Source organism: Podarcis melisellensis, assembly GCF_964234715.1.
Source record: "Podarcis melisellensis genome assembly, chromosome: 5".
Classification (NCBI taxonomy): domain Eukaryota; kingdom Metazoa; phylum Chordata; class Lepidosauria; order Squamata; family Lacertidae; genus Podarcis; species Podarcis melisellensis.
Window position 1 is genome coordinate 14,803,232 of NC_138537.1, and position 15,940 is coordinate 14,819,171.

At 46.8% G+C, this 15,940-nt stretch overlaps 1 long non-coding RNA gene across 1 annotated transcript in view; it reads right to left on the bottom strand.

Annotated features, from left to right (window-relative positions):
• LOC309370038 overlaps window positions 1-15,289 on the bottom strand; it is a 349,876-nt gene extending 334,587 nt beyond the window's left edge. The window contains exon 1 of the long non-coding RNA XR_014168379.1: window positions 15,254-15,289. This is a non-coding gene — a long non-coding RNA (uncharacterized lncRNA). The remainder of the gene's footprint in view (window positions 1-15,253) is intronic.
• Between the last annotated feature and the right edge of the window lie 651 nt (window positions 15,290-15,940).

The following is a 15,940-nucleotide window of genomic DNA, read 5'->3' on the forward strand; positions in this document are numbered from 1 at the left end:
AATGTTCTCAGTCTGTGAAATGTGAGTATTAAGAACTAATGTTCTGAAGGAGCGTCTCCACCCCCATCGTTCTGCCCGGATGCTGAGGTCCAGCGCCGAGGGCCTTCTGGCGGTTCCCTCACTGCGAGAAGCAAAGTAACAGGGAACCAGGCAGAGGGCCTTCTCGGTAGTGGTGCCCGCCCTGTGGAACACCCTCCCACCAGATGTCAAAGAGATAAACAACTACCTGACATTCAGAAGACATCAAGTACCTGTATTTGCTGCTCTGTCATGAATTTCTTCACCACTTTCGATGTGTGACGGGGGGCTAGGTCCGGCTGCAATATCCCAGTACCGTCAAGACACCTCTTTTCCAGCTCTGGAATAACTCTCTTTCGTAGAACCTCAATATATTGTGGCAAGCACATCATTCCTTCTATTGGCTGCAGGCTTCTGACACCCTAATGATCAACTGACTTTTCGTGTTTCTTTTGAGTACAGGATTACAAGTAAGATTGAAAAGTTAATTTGCACAAGGGAGTATAAATCAATCTTTCTACCTCCCTAATTTCTTTAAATTAACAAGGCTTTCTCATATTATTTAGAGTAATGTACGTGGCTGGCACTGTGGGTTAAACTAGGGCTTGCCGATCAGAAGGTTGGCAGTTCGAATCCCCATGACGGGGTGAGCCCCCGTTGCTCAGTCCCTGCTCCTGCCAACCTAGCAGTTCGAAAGCACATCAGAGTGCAAGTAGATAAGTAGGTACCACTCCAGCGGGAAGGTAAACAGCGTTTCCGTGCGCTGCTCTGGTTCGCCAGAAGCGGCTTAGTCATGCTGGCCACATGACACAGAAGCTGTACGCCGGCTCCCTTGACCAATAAAGCGAGATGAGCGCCACAACCCCAGAGTCGGCCATGACTGGACCTAATGGTCAGGGGTCCCTTTACATGGGACTCTTCCATGTCTGTGCATTCAAATCCTTGGCACCATAATCCTATGCACACTTACTTCTGGGTAAACATGCCTTGGATAGGCAACATTTCAAGTGGACAGAAGTACCACTTGCTTGTATTTCCTAATGCCCCATTTGTATAGAATACCTGGAATAGCTGCATGCGGACAAAGCTTTCAACATGTTCGCTCTATATAGAGTGCCTAATTTTCTGCAACTGCTCGTCCGTGGTTGGAATTCCAGCTTGAGTAAAAGAGAGAAGAGAGACTAGCTTCATAAGGCGGGAACTGGGCCTGAAGATAATACGTTCCAGCTCCCTGTCCTAGAGCAAACCCTTTCTCATCCATTTAAGTCACATCCTTCGGATTACAGCATGCCACAGGGGGAAAAACCAGAAAGGAACAAAGCGGCTCAGGCCTCTGGAGTTCAAAGAGCAAAATGATAGCCATTGTTTGAAAGCTGGGTTATCGGCCACACGTGGTGGCATTCTTACTTTTTGAAATACACAATCCCACACCACCTCCCCCGAAAAAAAAAACTCACAGAGTTTTAGGATTATAAAATGCCAACCGCTGCAGTTGTGTCAGAGGTCACCGAAGTTGAAGCAGGCTATGCCCACCCCCTCAACTCCAGTGGAAGTGTGAACTTTCCCTGTTGGTTTTAATGAAGTGTTAACTGCAAACTGAGTCATTTGCAACCTCACATTGAGGGCCAATTCACACATGAAGATCCGTTTTGGGATGTTTTAGACACCGCCTTATAAAAATATGAGCTTTAGATTTTTCTTTGTTTTGCTTTCTGGCGCTTTTAATAAATGCGTAATTTATTTATTGCTGTAAGTCACTTTGAGTAACTTTTGTAAAGGGAAAAAAAGGGTGACTAATAAGTTTAATAAAATAATAATAGTAATAATGCCTTTGTCTTTGTTCATGGAGTTTTCTTGGCAGGAATACTATGGTTTTCCCAGTAGTGATGTATGGAGGTGAGAGCTGGACCATAAAGAAGGCTGATCGCCGAAAAATTGATGCTTTTGGATTATGGTGCTGGAGGAGACTCTTGAGAGTCCCATGGACTGCAAGAAGATCAAACCTACCCAACCTTAAGGAAATCAGCCCTGAGTGCTCACTGGAAGGACAGATCCTGAAGCTGAGGCTCCAATACTTTGGCCACCTCATGAGAAGAGAAGACTCCCTGGAAAAGATCCTGATGTTGGGAAAGATGGAGGGCACAAGGAGAAGGGGACGACAGAAGACGAGATGGTTGGATAGTGTTCTTGAAGCTACCAGCATGAGTTTGACCAAACTGCAGGAGTCAGTGGAAGACAGGAGTGCCTGGTGTGCTCTGGTCCATGGGGTCACGAAGAGTCGGACACAACTAAATGACTAAACAACAACAACAATTAATATTGCCACTGCTTGGGGGCTTGCAGCAGACTGTGTGGACTATCTCCATTAAAAAGAATCTAGTGCCTTGAGTAATATTTGGTTATTCGATAACTCTGTTAGGGATGTGGGTGGTTGAGAACCAGGAATCTCATCGTCTAGCTCACAGTCTGGCTCACGTCTAATGTAGTATTACTCAGGTCTAGCATAGCAGTGTGGACTGTACTTTTGTGCCCTGTTTAGGTGCAGAAAAGAAGACAGCTATGCACCACCGACAATAACTGGCAGACAATGTGAAGAATCTGGCTTGGGTAGGCCTACTATAAACACCAAAAGCTTGTTATCCTGCCTGCTATGCTACAGGCACAAGCTACAGGCACTAACCTCAGGGATCCTGTCTGGAGGCTAGATTGGTCACTGTTATCAATGTGGACAGGGAGAGAACTATGAAACTAGATTTTCTGGAGCAGTTTACACAGGCGAAACCAAGACCTATTGTAGTTCAAGGGTGGATAATATTTTTCAGCCTTCTTGCTGGGCAAACTCCCGGAAACAACATGCCAGGGGTGGCTGGGGCCAGAGGCAAAGGGCAAAACAATGGGTATGGCAGACTGGTTTTACAGAAACTCGTGCACCCCTCCCTACCCACCCAGAGAAGCAAATGGCTTTATCAGAGACCAAGGACACATTCCGGCCAGGCAAAAACATTCAGGGAGGTTCTGAATGCAGAGCTAAGGAGGGGTGTGGCCTAAGGAGGGGTGTGGCCTAAGGAGGGGTGTGGCCTAGGGAGAGTGGGCGGAGTTAGGGAGGGTATTTAGCCTGAGGCAAATCCCGAGGCCCCTATTTAGCCCTCAGGTCTGAGGTTCCTCATTTATATTGGAAGTTCATGAAGCATTCGCCACTGGTTGAAGGGAGTTTGTTCGCTTGACCTGCAGTGTCTTAATGGTGTCAGATGGATGGATGCAATTTATTATCATCCCATGATCTTGTTTACTACCTGAGGTGAGGAGAGTGTCCACTCCTTGGGGCTATTGACACCATGCAGCAAACAGCACAGAACCGATCATATTTGGAAGAAAAGGTCCTTCACTTTCTCGCCTTTCCTGTGGGCTCGAAAATCCCAGTGTTTCTGGGATTCCTTTCCCATTGCTTCACCCTGACCTTGGTTTTTATCAGTTAATTGGAGCCGCTCTGCTGTCGCTTCCTCTTCCTAGACAGCAGCTCATTATTTTCAGGTAATTAGCTATAGCACCTGGTGAAACTGCCCCATCTCTGAAGGAAAACAACATTCCTTTTATGAAATGGCTCCCTTTCATTTATTTATTTTAAAAAACTGACAATGTCTGAAGCTTTCCCCCCATGCAAGCAGGCCCTTCGCTCAAGCAGGCAAACAAAAGTATTTCAGTTTTATATAGCTCCTTGTTTTCTCCAAACCAAGAAAGAACGGTTGACAGCTCCAGAGCAAGCAAGGACATTAAACCATGGTTTGAAATTGGCTTTATATCCTGGTTTCTTCTGAAGAGGTTCAACATAGTTTGGATGTTTAACGGAGGCCTTCTTGGTTAGTTTGCTGGCTGGTGTGAAAGGAGGAACAAAGCGGCTGCATGTGCAAGCAGGTCTGTACAAAATGTGGAAACAACATGGAACAATGTAGAATTCCTACTATTCCACCTCAAAAAACCAGTGGTTAGAATGTCAGACCCAGGACATGGGAGACCAGGGTTCAAATCCCCACTCATCCATGGGGCTCAATTGGTGCCTTTGGGATAGTCACTACTTCTCTGCCTAACTTCACATGTTAATTGTGAGAATAAGATGGGGAAATAAGATGGACACTGACAAACTGGAACGAGTCCAGAGGAGGGCAACCAAAATGGTCAAAGGCCTGGAAACGATGCCTTATGAGGAACGGCTAAGGGAGCTGGGCATGTTTAGCCTGGAGAAGAGGAGGTTAAGGGGTGATATGATAGCCATGTTCAAATATATAAAAGGATGTCACATAGAGGAGGGAGAAAGGTTGTTTTCTGCTGCTCCAGAGAAGCGGACACGGAGCAATGAATCCAAACTACAAGAAAGAAGATTCCACCTAAACATTAGGAAGAACTTCCTGACAGTAAGAGCTGTTCGACAGTGGAATTTGCTGCCAAGGAGCGTTGTGGAGTCTCCTTCTTTGGAGGTCTTTAAGCAGAGGCTTAAACCATATGTCAGGAGTGCTCTGATGGTGTTTGCTGCTTGGCAGGGGGTTGGACTCGATGGCCCTTGTGGTCTCTTCCAACTCTATGATTCTATGAAAAGGAGAACCATGGATGCCATCTTGAGCTCTTTGGAGGAAATACCGGTAATAATAATAATAATAATAATAATAATAATAATAATAATAATATGCAATCATAAATAAAACAATTCAAAACTCCAAAACCCAGAGATAAATTCAGGATATGACAATTTTTAAGTCTCCTCAACATGTATTGGTTTGCCCACAACTGCTACTAAAGCCAGAAGGTTGGTACAAAGCAACTCTCTGGGCATCCATCCCTAGGGCAGCATTTTAAAAACCACAGGTGTAATCAACGCACCTTCAAAAATCCATGTGGGTTGAGGCCACACATTAGTAACATGTAGAAAATAAAGGTTGTTGCTATGCCATTTACTACTTTAGCACACTGACAGGTTTCCTTTCACCGATGCAAAATGTTCCCACAACTAAGGCTCAGAAGCACAACCACATACCACTGCTGTGGCCCAAGGAACAAACACTCAAGTCTCATAAATGCAGCCACAAACTGCCGCAGGTGAGGAAACAGCCAGTCACAAGTATCTCTACGGCCAAGGGGACTTTAAAGACAACTGGCAGGATTCAACAAGTAATTAAATCCAGCAAAAGCACCACAAAGATTTCTTCGTTGGTGGATGTAGAAAGTAATTGCACTGAGTGCATTTACATAACCAACAAGAGAACGAATGCCAGCTTTCCTTATTGCATACTGTAGCCCTTGCTACACCTTTGCCGGTGCCTTCCAGCTGTTTTGGCTCTTAGCTCCCATCAGCCACAGCCAGCAGGTAAGCAAAGACTGACTTATTGCTCACCTGAGGCCAGGGCAGTCACCAGAAGAGGACACAAATTTGTGTGAAATAGGCACACACTAATTCATATGCACAGATGCAGATTTAGAAGTCGTATAATTTAAAGAGGTGTTCGTTCATTCCTTCCCTCTCACCATAGTGGAAAGGACCGTGAACAGGGGACCCTTCCAGGCTGATGTTCTGACAATCGCAGGGGCTGATGTGTGCCTGCTTGGTTCTCAGTTTAAAAAACCGAAAACTTCCCAGCTGAACTCTCAAAGCAGTTTACAAGGAGATAATTTAAACCAGCAAACCCTTCTAAAAATACAAAGCCATAACATTCTAAATTGCTAAGCACATTAAAAAGAACAGTCTTTTTATGACTTGTTACTTGGCCTTTTTGTTCAAGACAACAAAACAAGCTGTTTGGTGTCATCTGCCTCTCAGTTGCCAATGCCAAAGCAACCTTCTACATAAGTCTTTGCCTGTCTTGAGAAACGGGAGGATAGTTTGGTGTCCTTCAGTTTCCTTCATAGAAACCACTTCTTACATTTCTGGCTGGCTGATTGGTATTTATTGCTCATCCCCCCCCCAAAAAAAAGCAGTGCAGAATGCATATATATATTAACTACACACAAGTGACAAATGTCTTTTAGGCACCATTCTCAATCACTGGGATTGAGTGCTCTTTTCTTCCAATGCGCTCTGGAGACCAGAGGCTTAATTCATTTACTAGCATATATTATCGGGCCGATAATTACTATCAGCAGGGCTGACCCACCCTGACCGTGGTTCCCCCCCCCCCAAAGGTCCTTGCTCCGGCCTCCTGCTCCCAGTCAGATATCACAGCTTGTTAGCTCCTAGTGCTTGCATACAGGAAATGTTAGCAGGAACTAAGGAACCCAGAAACTCATAGTCCCTGAGAAACCATGTTGCACAGGGAGACACTCTGTGTCTCACAAGCCTAGAAGTCAGAATTTCTTGTACCAGCTCTCTATACTGAAAGAAGGCCTAGGTGAGCAGCTCACTGTTCAACATGTTCCTTGTTTTGTTCCCAGTTTGGATGAACTCTTCAGGGTTTGCTGTGGAACAGAGCAGGAGCTACCAGTCTTCCTCACACCAGCCCTCTCTGCGTGGATAAGATGCCTGGGTTTGGCTTCCGCACATAAAATCCAGTGCAGGCGGCCCTCAGTAGTATGGTTGCTCCCCCCCCCGCCCAACATCAGTGATTTGACTGCCTGGTTGAGGTTTATATGTGCCAGATTTTGGATTTGTAGCTCAGGTCTGGATTTGGCACTCATACTTAGGCATCTCACAAGCTCTTACAAGGTCTGGACAATCCATATGGATATGGGGGAATAAGTAAACATTGTCAAACATGGTCCACAAATTAATATCTCATTTTGTTCTCTCTCTTTTTTGTAGTGGGCTTACAGCCCAGGCAAACCCCCGCCCAGTGCTTGGGCCCTGTCTAGTCCTCGCCATGCCTGAAAATGATTGTGAGCACACACAGTCCTTGAGCAAGTTACTGCATTGCATTCCAGTCTTGGACTGATGAGATTCCTGAATCACACCCTGAATTCCCTGACTGCAGCTTGGATTTCAAGCATATGTGATTTTGCATTTGGGACCTAATAAATATATAGATAGATGCATAGCCAAAGGCTTAGTTCAAGGTACTGCCTGTGATCTGTGAAATGCCTAGATGGCTGGTGGCCAATGTTTCCAAGAGAATTTCCTTCCCTGCATTCTGTCATGATGTCTGAAGCAGTGATACGAAGCATAGTAACTTAGAAGCACATCCCTTGAAATCCATGGGAGTAACAATGGGTGGCAGCGATGGCAGGAGTATCGGTTCTATTCAACCTACACAGTGCTGGTATCCCTGTGCAAAATTAGAGTGGATTCTAGGATCAGGGGTAGGGAGTCTTTTTCAGCCTGAAGATCACATTCCTATATTGCCAACCTTTCAGGGTCCAAAGTGGGTGGGGCCAGAGCCAAAACAGTGAAGCAACAAGTGTGACTCTTGCCTTCCTACATTGGCTACATTCCAGCCAGGTAAAAGCATACTGTCACGGTCCAGTTCATGGGCGATCGAAGTCCCAGCTGGGGACGTCGGGACTGGGGGCAAGATGGTGGGAGCAGGAACGTAAGTCCAGAAGCCAGGAGTCAGAAAGCCAAGAGTCCAAGGGTCAGAGAGCAGGGAGCATAGCTGTCAACTTACAGATTTGAAAATAAGGGACCAGCAGCCAAAATAAGGGACCTGCTGCCTCACCTGTTCCAGGTGCTCCAGTCTTCCTGTCCTCCTGCAGTCTGGTCAAACTCATGCTGGTAGCTTTGAGAACACTGTCCAACCAACTTTGTAACCAGAGGTTCAACTGAATAGAATCTGAATCACATGCACCACAAGGCCTATGCAGCCTCAACTTAAGATGGCTCCCCGGCCTGGCTTTGCACTGCAAAGTTTGCAGCAGCACGTGCAACAAAATGGCGTCCAGCAATCAAAAAAACCCCTCAGCTTGCATTAACTAGCCACACACAAGGCATGCAAGCTCCACCCCCCAGTCGTTCTTAGACTTCTTATTGGGTGAGCAACACAGCCAAGCAACACAGTTGGAGCCTCCCTCCTCTCTGGCCAGCAGGGTGGGAGGGAGAGGAGCTGCTTCCTTTGAAATTTAAGGGACATCATTTAAGGGACATTTAAGGGACATCCATCAATAAGGGACAGCAGCGGGACATGGCACTTCAAATAAGGGACACTTGACAGCTATGGCAGGGAGTCAAGAAGCCAAGGGTCTGAGGGTCACGAAGCAAGGAGTCACAAAGTCAGGGGTCCAAGGATCAAGAATCAAGGAGTCAAACGCAGCAAGGCAGGAAGTGTGTTGCTGTGGCAAAGAGCCGAAGGGAAATTCTCACCTTATATCCCTTCCCAGTTCTTGCCACCAGGTGCTGTGAGTTACCAATCGGCCTCACCTGTGTGGCCTCGCCTTGCCTGTTCAGAACAAACTTAGGAAGGCCCCAGTCCTGCGAAGCCCTACTGGTCACAGGGCCTGGCTCCTGCACGCACACCTGATACATACCCTCCAAGTGCCCTGATTGTCCAGGGATAGTCCCAGAACCACACAAGCCACCCCAGCTTCTGATTTGGTCCCTTAATGTCCCTATTTCCCTGCCAGTGCCGTCGCTGCCGAGCTCAGGGAGAAGGATGAGCTGACACTTGTCCCAAGCGATGGCCTTACTTCTGATAGGAAATGCTGTGCAGAGTGGGGGGGGGACACAAAATATGGGGGATCGAGAAGGGCGAGTTGTGGGGTGGAGTGAGGAATGTCCCTATTTCCATCTGAGGAATGTTGGAGATAGGGGGTATGACATAGGGAGTGTATCAAATGTGAGGCCTAAACACACACACACACACACACACACACACACACACACACCCTTCATGCTCTAGATTCACATATAATACTTTGCATATTTGGAGTTTGAGGTTCATTCTTGGTTCCAGCCAAGCCAGAAGCACTGTGAAAATAAGTTCCAGAGCAAGCCAGGTGGAAGGCTTGTGACGGTGGCGTAGCGTGGGGGGTGCAGGGGGGGCCGGCCGCACCGGGTGCAACATCTGGGGGTTAGGGTTAGGGGGTGCAAATCCATGGGTTAGGGGGCGCAAATCCACGGGTTAGGGGGCGCAAATTACTTACCTTGCCCCGGGTGCTGACAACCCATGCTACGCCACTGGCTTGTGATGTGAACTGGAGGGAGAGAAGGAGGGCAACTTTATTGGTTCTTCTGGACTTAGCTGTCAACTTTTCCCTTTTCTTGCAAGGAATCCTATTGGGAATATAGGAATTTCCCTTTAAAAAAGGGAAACGTTGACAGCTATGCTTCTGGAACCTCTCAAGCAGCTTAACCATGTTTTTTTAGGTCACCGATTCCTGATACAAGGGTACCTCTGGTTACAAACTTAATTCGTTCCAGAGGTCCGTTCTTAACCTGAAACTGTTCTTAACCTGAGGTACCACTTTAGCTAATGGGGCCTCCTGCTGCTGCCGTGCAACCAATGTTTCCAGTCATTCACATCTCAGCTGGATCCCCTTCAATTGTCTTCTTCCAACTTATGAGGGCTATGAGCTAAATGGAAGCATATACTTCAAACAAAATAAATATGTACTGTATGTGCAGTGGGTCTTTCGCATATGCTACGCCATAGGCATGTATGGGAGATGCTTATCTCAACTTATGCACAATCACGCTACACCCATGTACAGTCCTACTTATTAGGGATAATCACACCATCTAGTCCTTTTGTTTAATTTTACAAACAAACAAACAAACAAACAAACATGTACACACACAAATGAAGAAATACAGTAAACTTACGCAAGGGTTATGTCCCAGGTATCACACCTAAAAACAAAATTGTGTATAGCCCAAACCCATTGGGTTCAATGACGGGTGAGATCGCCTCACCCCCTTTCTGCCCTATTTTTATTTTTTTAATTGCCACACACAAGTTAAATGTGTACAAGTTGTGGGCTTACTGTATTTCCTCTTCCAATAATAATTTTACAAACTGAAATACTGAATTAGAGACTGAAAAAGAGAAAAGCCCTCCTTGCTCTAACCCCTCCAAAAATACAGCAGCACCCATGGGTGCCACCAACAATGATCCGTAGCAAAACATTTCGGACGTGTGGGAGAGAATCTTGAGGAGATAACCAACTTGCCAATTCTATATAGGCCCAGTGGAAGGCGGGAGATGGGAGTCCTGTTTCTTGTTAGTTGCTGCCCTGATAACTGCTCGGGAAAAGGCAAGTACGTATTGTAAACAGAAGAGTGTCGCTATAGCAACGCGGCCGTTCAACTTTTAACTCCTCAAAACAGAAGTAATTAGTTCTCTCAGCTTTGTATTTCTGCATTTTCGTACCAGCAAAAGATTGCGCCCCTCACTCCCCCAGCTAGACATGTCCTGGCAGTTAGGATCCAGCTGGGCTCAGATGTCCACAGAGCATCTTGTCATTAAAACACCAGGAAATGCTCCCCCAGCCCCTCACACGCTTCTTTTAAGTACTCGGGAAGGAGGACAAGGCTAATGTCTCATCTTCACTGCTCTTTATAGTTGTTTAAAAACACACTCCCCATACCGCTTCAAAGGAGAGGGCCGGTCCTAGCTCCTACTGACCTTAGATATTTTAGGTGTGTTGGGTCCTTACGAGGTTCCCACCTGGCTTGTTGTAAATCACCCCAATAAAAGACATGCACAAAAACACACACACATCCTTTGCAGAAAATGGTGTGTGTATGTGTGTGTTTGTGTGTGTAGCTCTCATGCTCCATGCTAGCCAATGTGTACTCTTAAACTGGCGTACGTTTAAACGGGACTGACCGTTTTGATCTGTAGCCAAGTCCACCTCAAAGGCTCAGGGCGAAGCACAAACACACATGGATAAAACAAAGCCAGCGCAGATAAATATCTAGCAAGCGTTAGAACGACTACACCCACATTCAGGTTCCACAACGGCAACAAAACATTGAATGAGATATTATCAACGTCCGGCATACATTTGGGTAAGTTAACCAAGGTGGGTTTGCAGAATGCGGAAATGGTGTGGCACAATGTGGAATTTGAGGCAGAACGTGAAACCCGAATCATTTCGCTTTTGGTTTTCTAAAGGCAAGATTTCGAAAGCCCTAGCTATGCAGGACATTCCAGAAGCGAGTGGGCAGTGGAAAATGCATACCCTCCACGTGCCCTTATTTTCCAGGGACAGTCCTGGAATTATGAGAGCCACCTCAACTTCTGATTTGATCCCAGAGTCTCCCTATTTCCCCAGCCAGTGCGACTGCTGCCAAGGGAGAAGGAGGAGCCAGCCCTTATCCGGAGTAAAAGCAGCGGTGGCAGAAGGGTGGGTGTGTGGAAATGTTCTGTGAGGTGTTCATGCAAAAATGGGTGGGTGTGTGAGAGAGAGAGGAGGGTCAGTTGGTGGGGGGAGTGAAATGTCCCACTGAGGAATGGATGAACCTATTCATTGCGGCTGTCTCCGTTTCTCGCTTTACCAACCTTAAATTCAGGCACCCACAATTCCGCGCTAATGTGTGGTGTTAAAAAAATCTTGACGAAAATCCTAGGCGATTTCTCCTGATGAACACATATTTGACGAAGGCACACATTTCTGCAAACAGCACAGTCCTAAAATAACACATTTATGTACATCAATTTCACTAATATATTCAATCTTAAGCACACTCCCCCTAATCTGTGTATTTCTGTAGATATTGATTGGAGAACTGCGCTGCAAAATTTACATAGCTGTGAATTTCGAAGGGTGACTGTGTTCCGGTTCTCATCTTCCTTTGGAAAGCGCAAATCTGGTAGATCCGGCTTTTAAGCGAGAATTGAATCTAATTTCTCCCCCCAGCCCAACCCCAGAAGGTCACCCTTGTGAGAATATGGCCCGCAGGCATCCAAAGCCGCTGCCCCCACCTTTGTGACTGGGATGGGATTCAGGATATTACACTCAACAAGAAACTTACGAGCGTGGAGATAAGCCAGAACTTCTCAGCTGAAAGAGAGAAATGGCTCTACGGATGAGAGAGCATGTTCTCCTTCATGGAGAGCACTTGTTGCGGTGGGGTATAGCAAGTCATCCCTCTGTTGCTGGGTGAGTAAGATTAGATGGCCACATTTGCGATTGGGCTCCTCTATGTTGTTGGGGTGATTTTAATGTTGCTATTCCTGATTGACAGCCTATTAGCTTTATATTTCCTGCGCGCAGCGTTGAGCTTTCCCTTTTCGCTGCGCGCATCAGATCACCCACCCACCCTCCCTATATTTAGGGTTGTTCGCATTGACCTTGCTATGCCTGTCATGGGGTCATCTGCTTTTGGGGCAGGGGCCTGGTAGGAATTTTGTCCATTTGGCTGATTGGCTGGTGCCATTTGGGTTTTGCCTACTGTGTAGCAAATCATCACAACTTGTAAGGTTGCGGTTAGGCATTGGTTAATTTTTGGTTGGTGGAGGGGATGTGGTTGGCTGTGGCTGCCCCTCCAATGATGCTGCTGCTGCAAGGGAATTCCGTTAAAGGAATCCAGGGGCTTGCCATGCTCTTGTCCGAACCCCTGTCAAGGGGCTAGAGCCACACAAGAGCCCCTGGGAGCATTTGGGGAGAACCTGGCACCCAGCTCCATTTTCTCCCCAAATTGTTTTCACTTTCTGACTTTTGTGGGCATGCAGATGTCAGTCTGTCCCTGGGCAGGGACAGATAGTCGCAACCACTGCCTAAGCAACCACTCACATTTTTTGTATTTTAATAAAGTTGTGGCCAAAATTATGCCAAAAACCCTAAACTAAAATTCTGTGTGAATTGTGTTTTATTTGAGGGTGGCTTGGGGACCTCGACACACAACATCATCTGGGCATAGGATGAGATAAACTGCTGTACCTAAGGTCTTCATTCCTTTGAGGGCAACCTTCCATATCCTGCCTACCAATGGTGGGTGTAAGGTAAAGGTAAAGGGACCCCTGACCATTAGGTCCAGTCGTGACCGACTCTGGGGTTGTGGCGCTCATTTCGCTTTATAGGCCGAGACAGCTTCCGGGTCATGTGGCCAGCATAACTAAGCTGCTTCTGGCAAACCAGAGCAGCACATGGAAACGCCGTTTACCTTCCCACCGGAGTGGAACCAATTTGTCTACTTGCACTTTGACGTGCTTTCGAACTGCTAGGTTGGCAGGAGCAGGGACCAAGCAACGGGAGCTCACCCCGTCGCGGGGATTCGAACCGCTGACCTTCTGATTGGCAAGTCCTAGGCTCTGTGGTTTAACCCACAGCACCACCCGCATCCCATGATGGGTGTAGTCACAGGTAAAAGTCGGTTGGACTAGAGAGAAAGTACACAGATCACTGGCCTGTCCTTTGTGCAATGTTCTAGCCATGCAAAGCTTTCGAAACACCCACATCTCTCAATTTAGGCAAACAGCTCCAGAACACCTTCCAGCCAGACAAAGCAACTCAAGGAGCTCATGTAGCTTTTGCTAATAAAGATTTAACTCCAGCTTGAAGGGTGTGGCTGACTGCCGGCTTGCTCTTTGACACTTGGGTAGCATCAGCTACCAAGTCTACTATCCCCCAACTGCCATGTTCCAATTGGTGCCGAAGCCTTTACAGCTGCAATCTGTACTTCGCGTTTTTCAATCTATGCTTATGAAACAGGGATGAGGGGGACCAGTGGCTCTGCAGATGTTGTTGGAGTACAGCTCCCATTGTCCCTGACCATGGCCTGTGCTGGCTGAGTCCTGCAACTTCTTGGGTGGGTGTGGCGATTAGGACACAGATTCCCCATCACTGTCACACTCTGCCTGTTGTTTTCTAAGGTCACTAGTATACGGAGACACACAATACATGCCATAGGTCACGACGGGAGGAGAAATGGCGGGTGGGAGAGTTGATGGAGGGCAAGAGATGCTGGCAACCCAATACGTTTCTGCTTCTAAGCAAGACCACCAAAGCCAGAATCCGTTCGGAGGAGGCGAAGCCAGCCCGGATAAAGTAAGCATTGACCCCGATTCCTCATACCAACAATCTGAAGCAAATCCAAAGCAAACTTTTCATTTGTGTCCTCAAATATTCCGTCCTGTTATTTTAGTATATTTTGCATAGCTCTGCACTTTCTGGTTTTGGCCTCAACTTTTATTTTCTACGAAAAAGGCAGTATACAAGTGCAGACAGACTAAAAGCAGGAGGCTCTAGTGAAATATGGACATAGAGCTGAGACACCTTGCCTTCGCACAGAAGTCTCCTTTGAGTGCTTCATGCCAGCCTGTTCTTTCCGGGCTGCTGTACCTGCCTCCTCTCACGTACTTCATCACCGGACTGCAGTGCTGCCGCTGAGATGCCCTTCCCAGTAGTTGTTCCAGCTACCATCTTACTACAGCAACCATTGACAACCAGGCACCCTCCAGGCATTTGGGACTAAGGTTTCCATCAGTCTCAGCCAGCACAGCCATGTTGGAAAAAAAATGATTTACCAAAAAATACACTCTTGACCAGGGAGGAACATGCAAGGTTCCTATTTATTTTTAATCGCGCGCGAGAGACTTATAAACTGAAATTTCATGGGGGAAAATATCCAAGCGTTTTGTAATAATTACACACACACACACAAAATGGAAACCACATACCGAATTAAAACCACAGATCATCAGCTAACTTATTCCCAGGAAATGCTTGGTTGTTACTGAATGTCCCTTCTGTTAGGAGAGACACATCAGCAGACGAATACCAACATTTCCACATCTGCTGCAGCAAAACCCCAGTTTTTCCAGTTATCTCCAAGATACTACATATACCTGCAGCAACGTCTCCACCTCCATCGTTCAGCCTGGACACTGAGGTCCAGTGCCAAGGGCCTTCTGGCAGTTTGCTCACTGCGAGAAGTGAGGTTACAGGGAACCAGGCAGAGGGCCTTTTCGGTAGTGGCGCCCGCCCTGTGGCATGCCCTCCCATCAGATGTCAAAGAGATAAACAACTACCTGACATTCAGAAGACATCTGAAGGCAGCCCTGTTCAGGGAAGTTTTTAATGTGTTTTTAATATTTTAATATTTGTTGGAAGCCACCCAGAGTGGCTGGGAAAACCCAGCCAGATGGGTGGGGTATAAATAAATTATTATTATTATTATTATTATTATTATTATTATTATTATTATTAAAAGGTAAAGGGACCCCTGACCGTTAGGTCCAGTTGCGGACAACTCTGGGGTTGCGGCATTCATCTCGCTTTACCGGCCAAGGGAGCTTCCGGGTCATATGGCCAGCATGACTAAGCCGCTTCTGGCGAACCAGAGCAGCGCACGGAAACGCTGTTTACCTTCCGGCGGTACCTATTTATCTACTTGCACTTTGACGTGCTTTCAAACTGGTAGGCGGGCAGGAGCAAGGACCGAGCAACGGGAGCTCACCGCGTCACAGGGATTCGAACTGCCGACCTTCTGATCAGCAAGCCCTAGGCTCCGTGGTTTATTCTTATTACTCATCTACAAATGTAGGTTCTCTTTCTGCATTTACAATGATAATACCATGTGGTGAATGAATTGACTGTGTTGAGAGACACCCGTTGTCATTCATCTACTGTAGAAGGAAAGTGAATGGAAGCTGGGTACAGTGGTACCTCAGGTTACATACGCTTCAGGTTACAGACTCTGCTAACCCAGAAATAGTGCTTCAGGTTAAGAACTTTGCTTCAGGATGAGAACAGAAATCACGTGGTGGCAGTGCGGCAGCAGCAGGAGGCCCCATTAGCTAAAGTGGTGCTTCAGGTTAAGAACAGTTTCAGGTTAAGAACGGACCTCCGGAACGAATTATGTACTTAACCCGAGGTACCACTGTACAAAACAGGGGAGAGCTGTTCAACAGTGGAACAAACTCCCTTGGGAGGTTGTGGACTCTCCTTCCTTGGAGTTTTTAAAGCAGAGATTGGGTGGCCATCTGTCATGGATGCTATAGCTGAGGTTCCTGCATTGCAGGGGGTTGGACTAGATGACCCTTGGGCTCCTTCCAACTCTATGGAT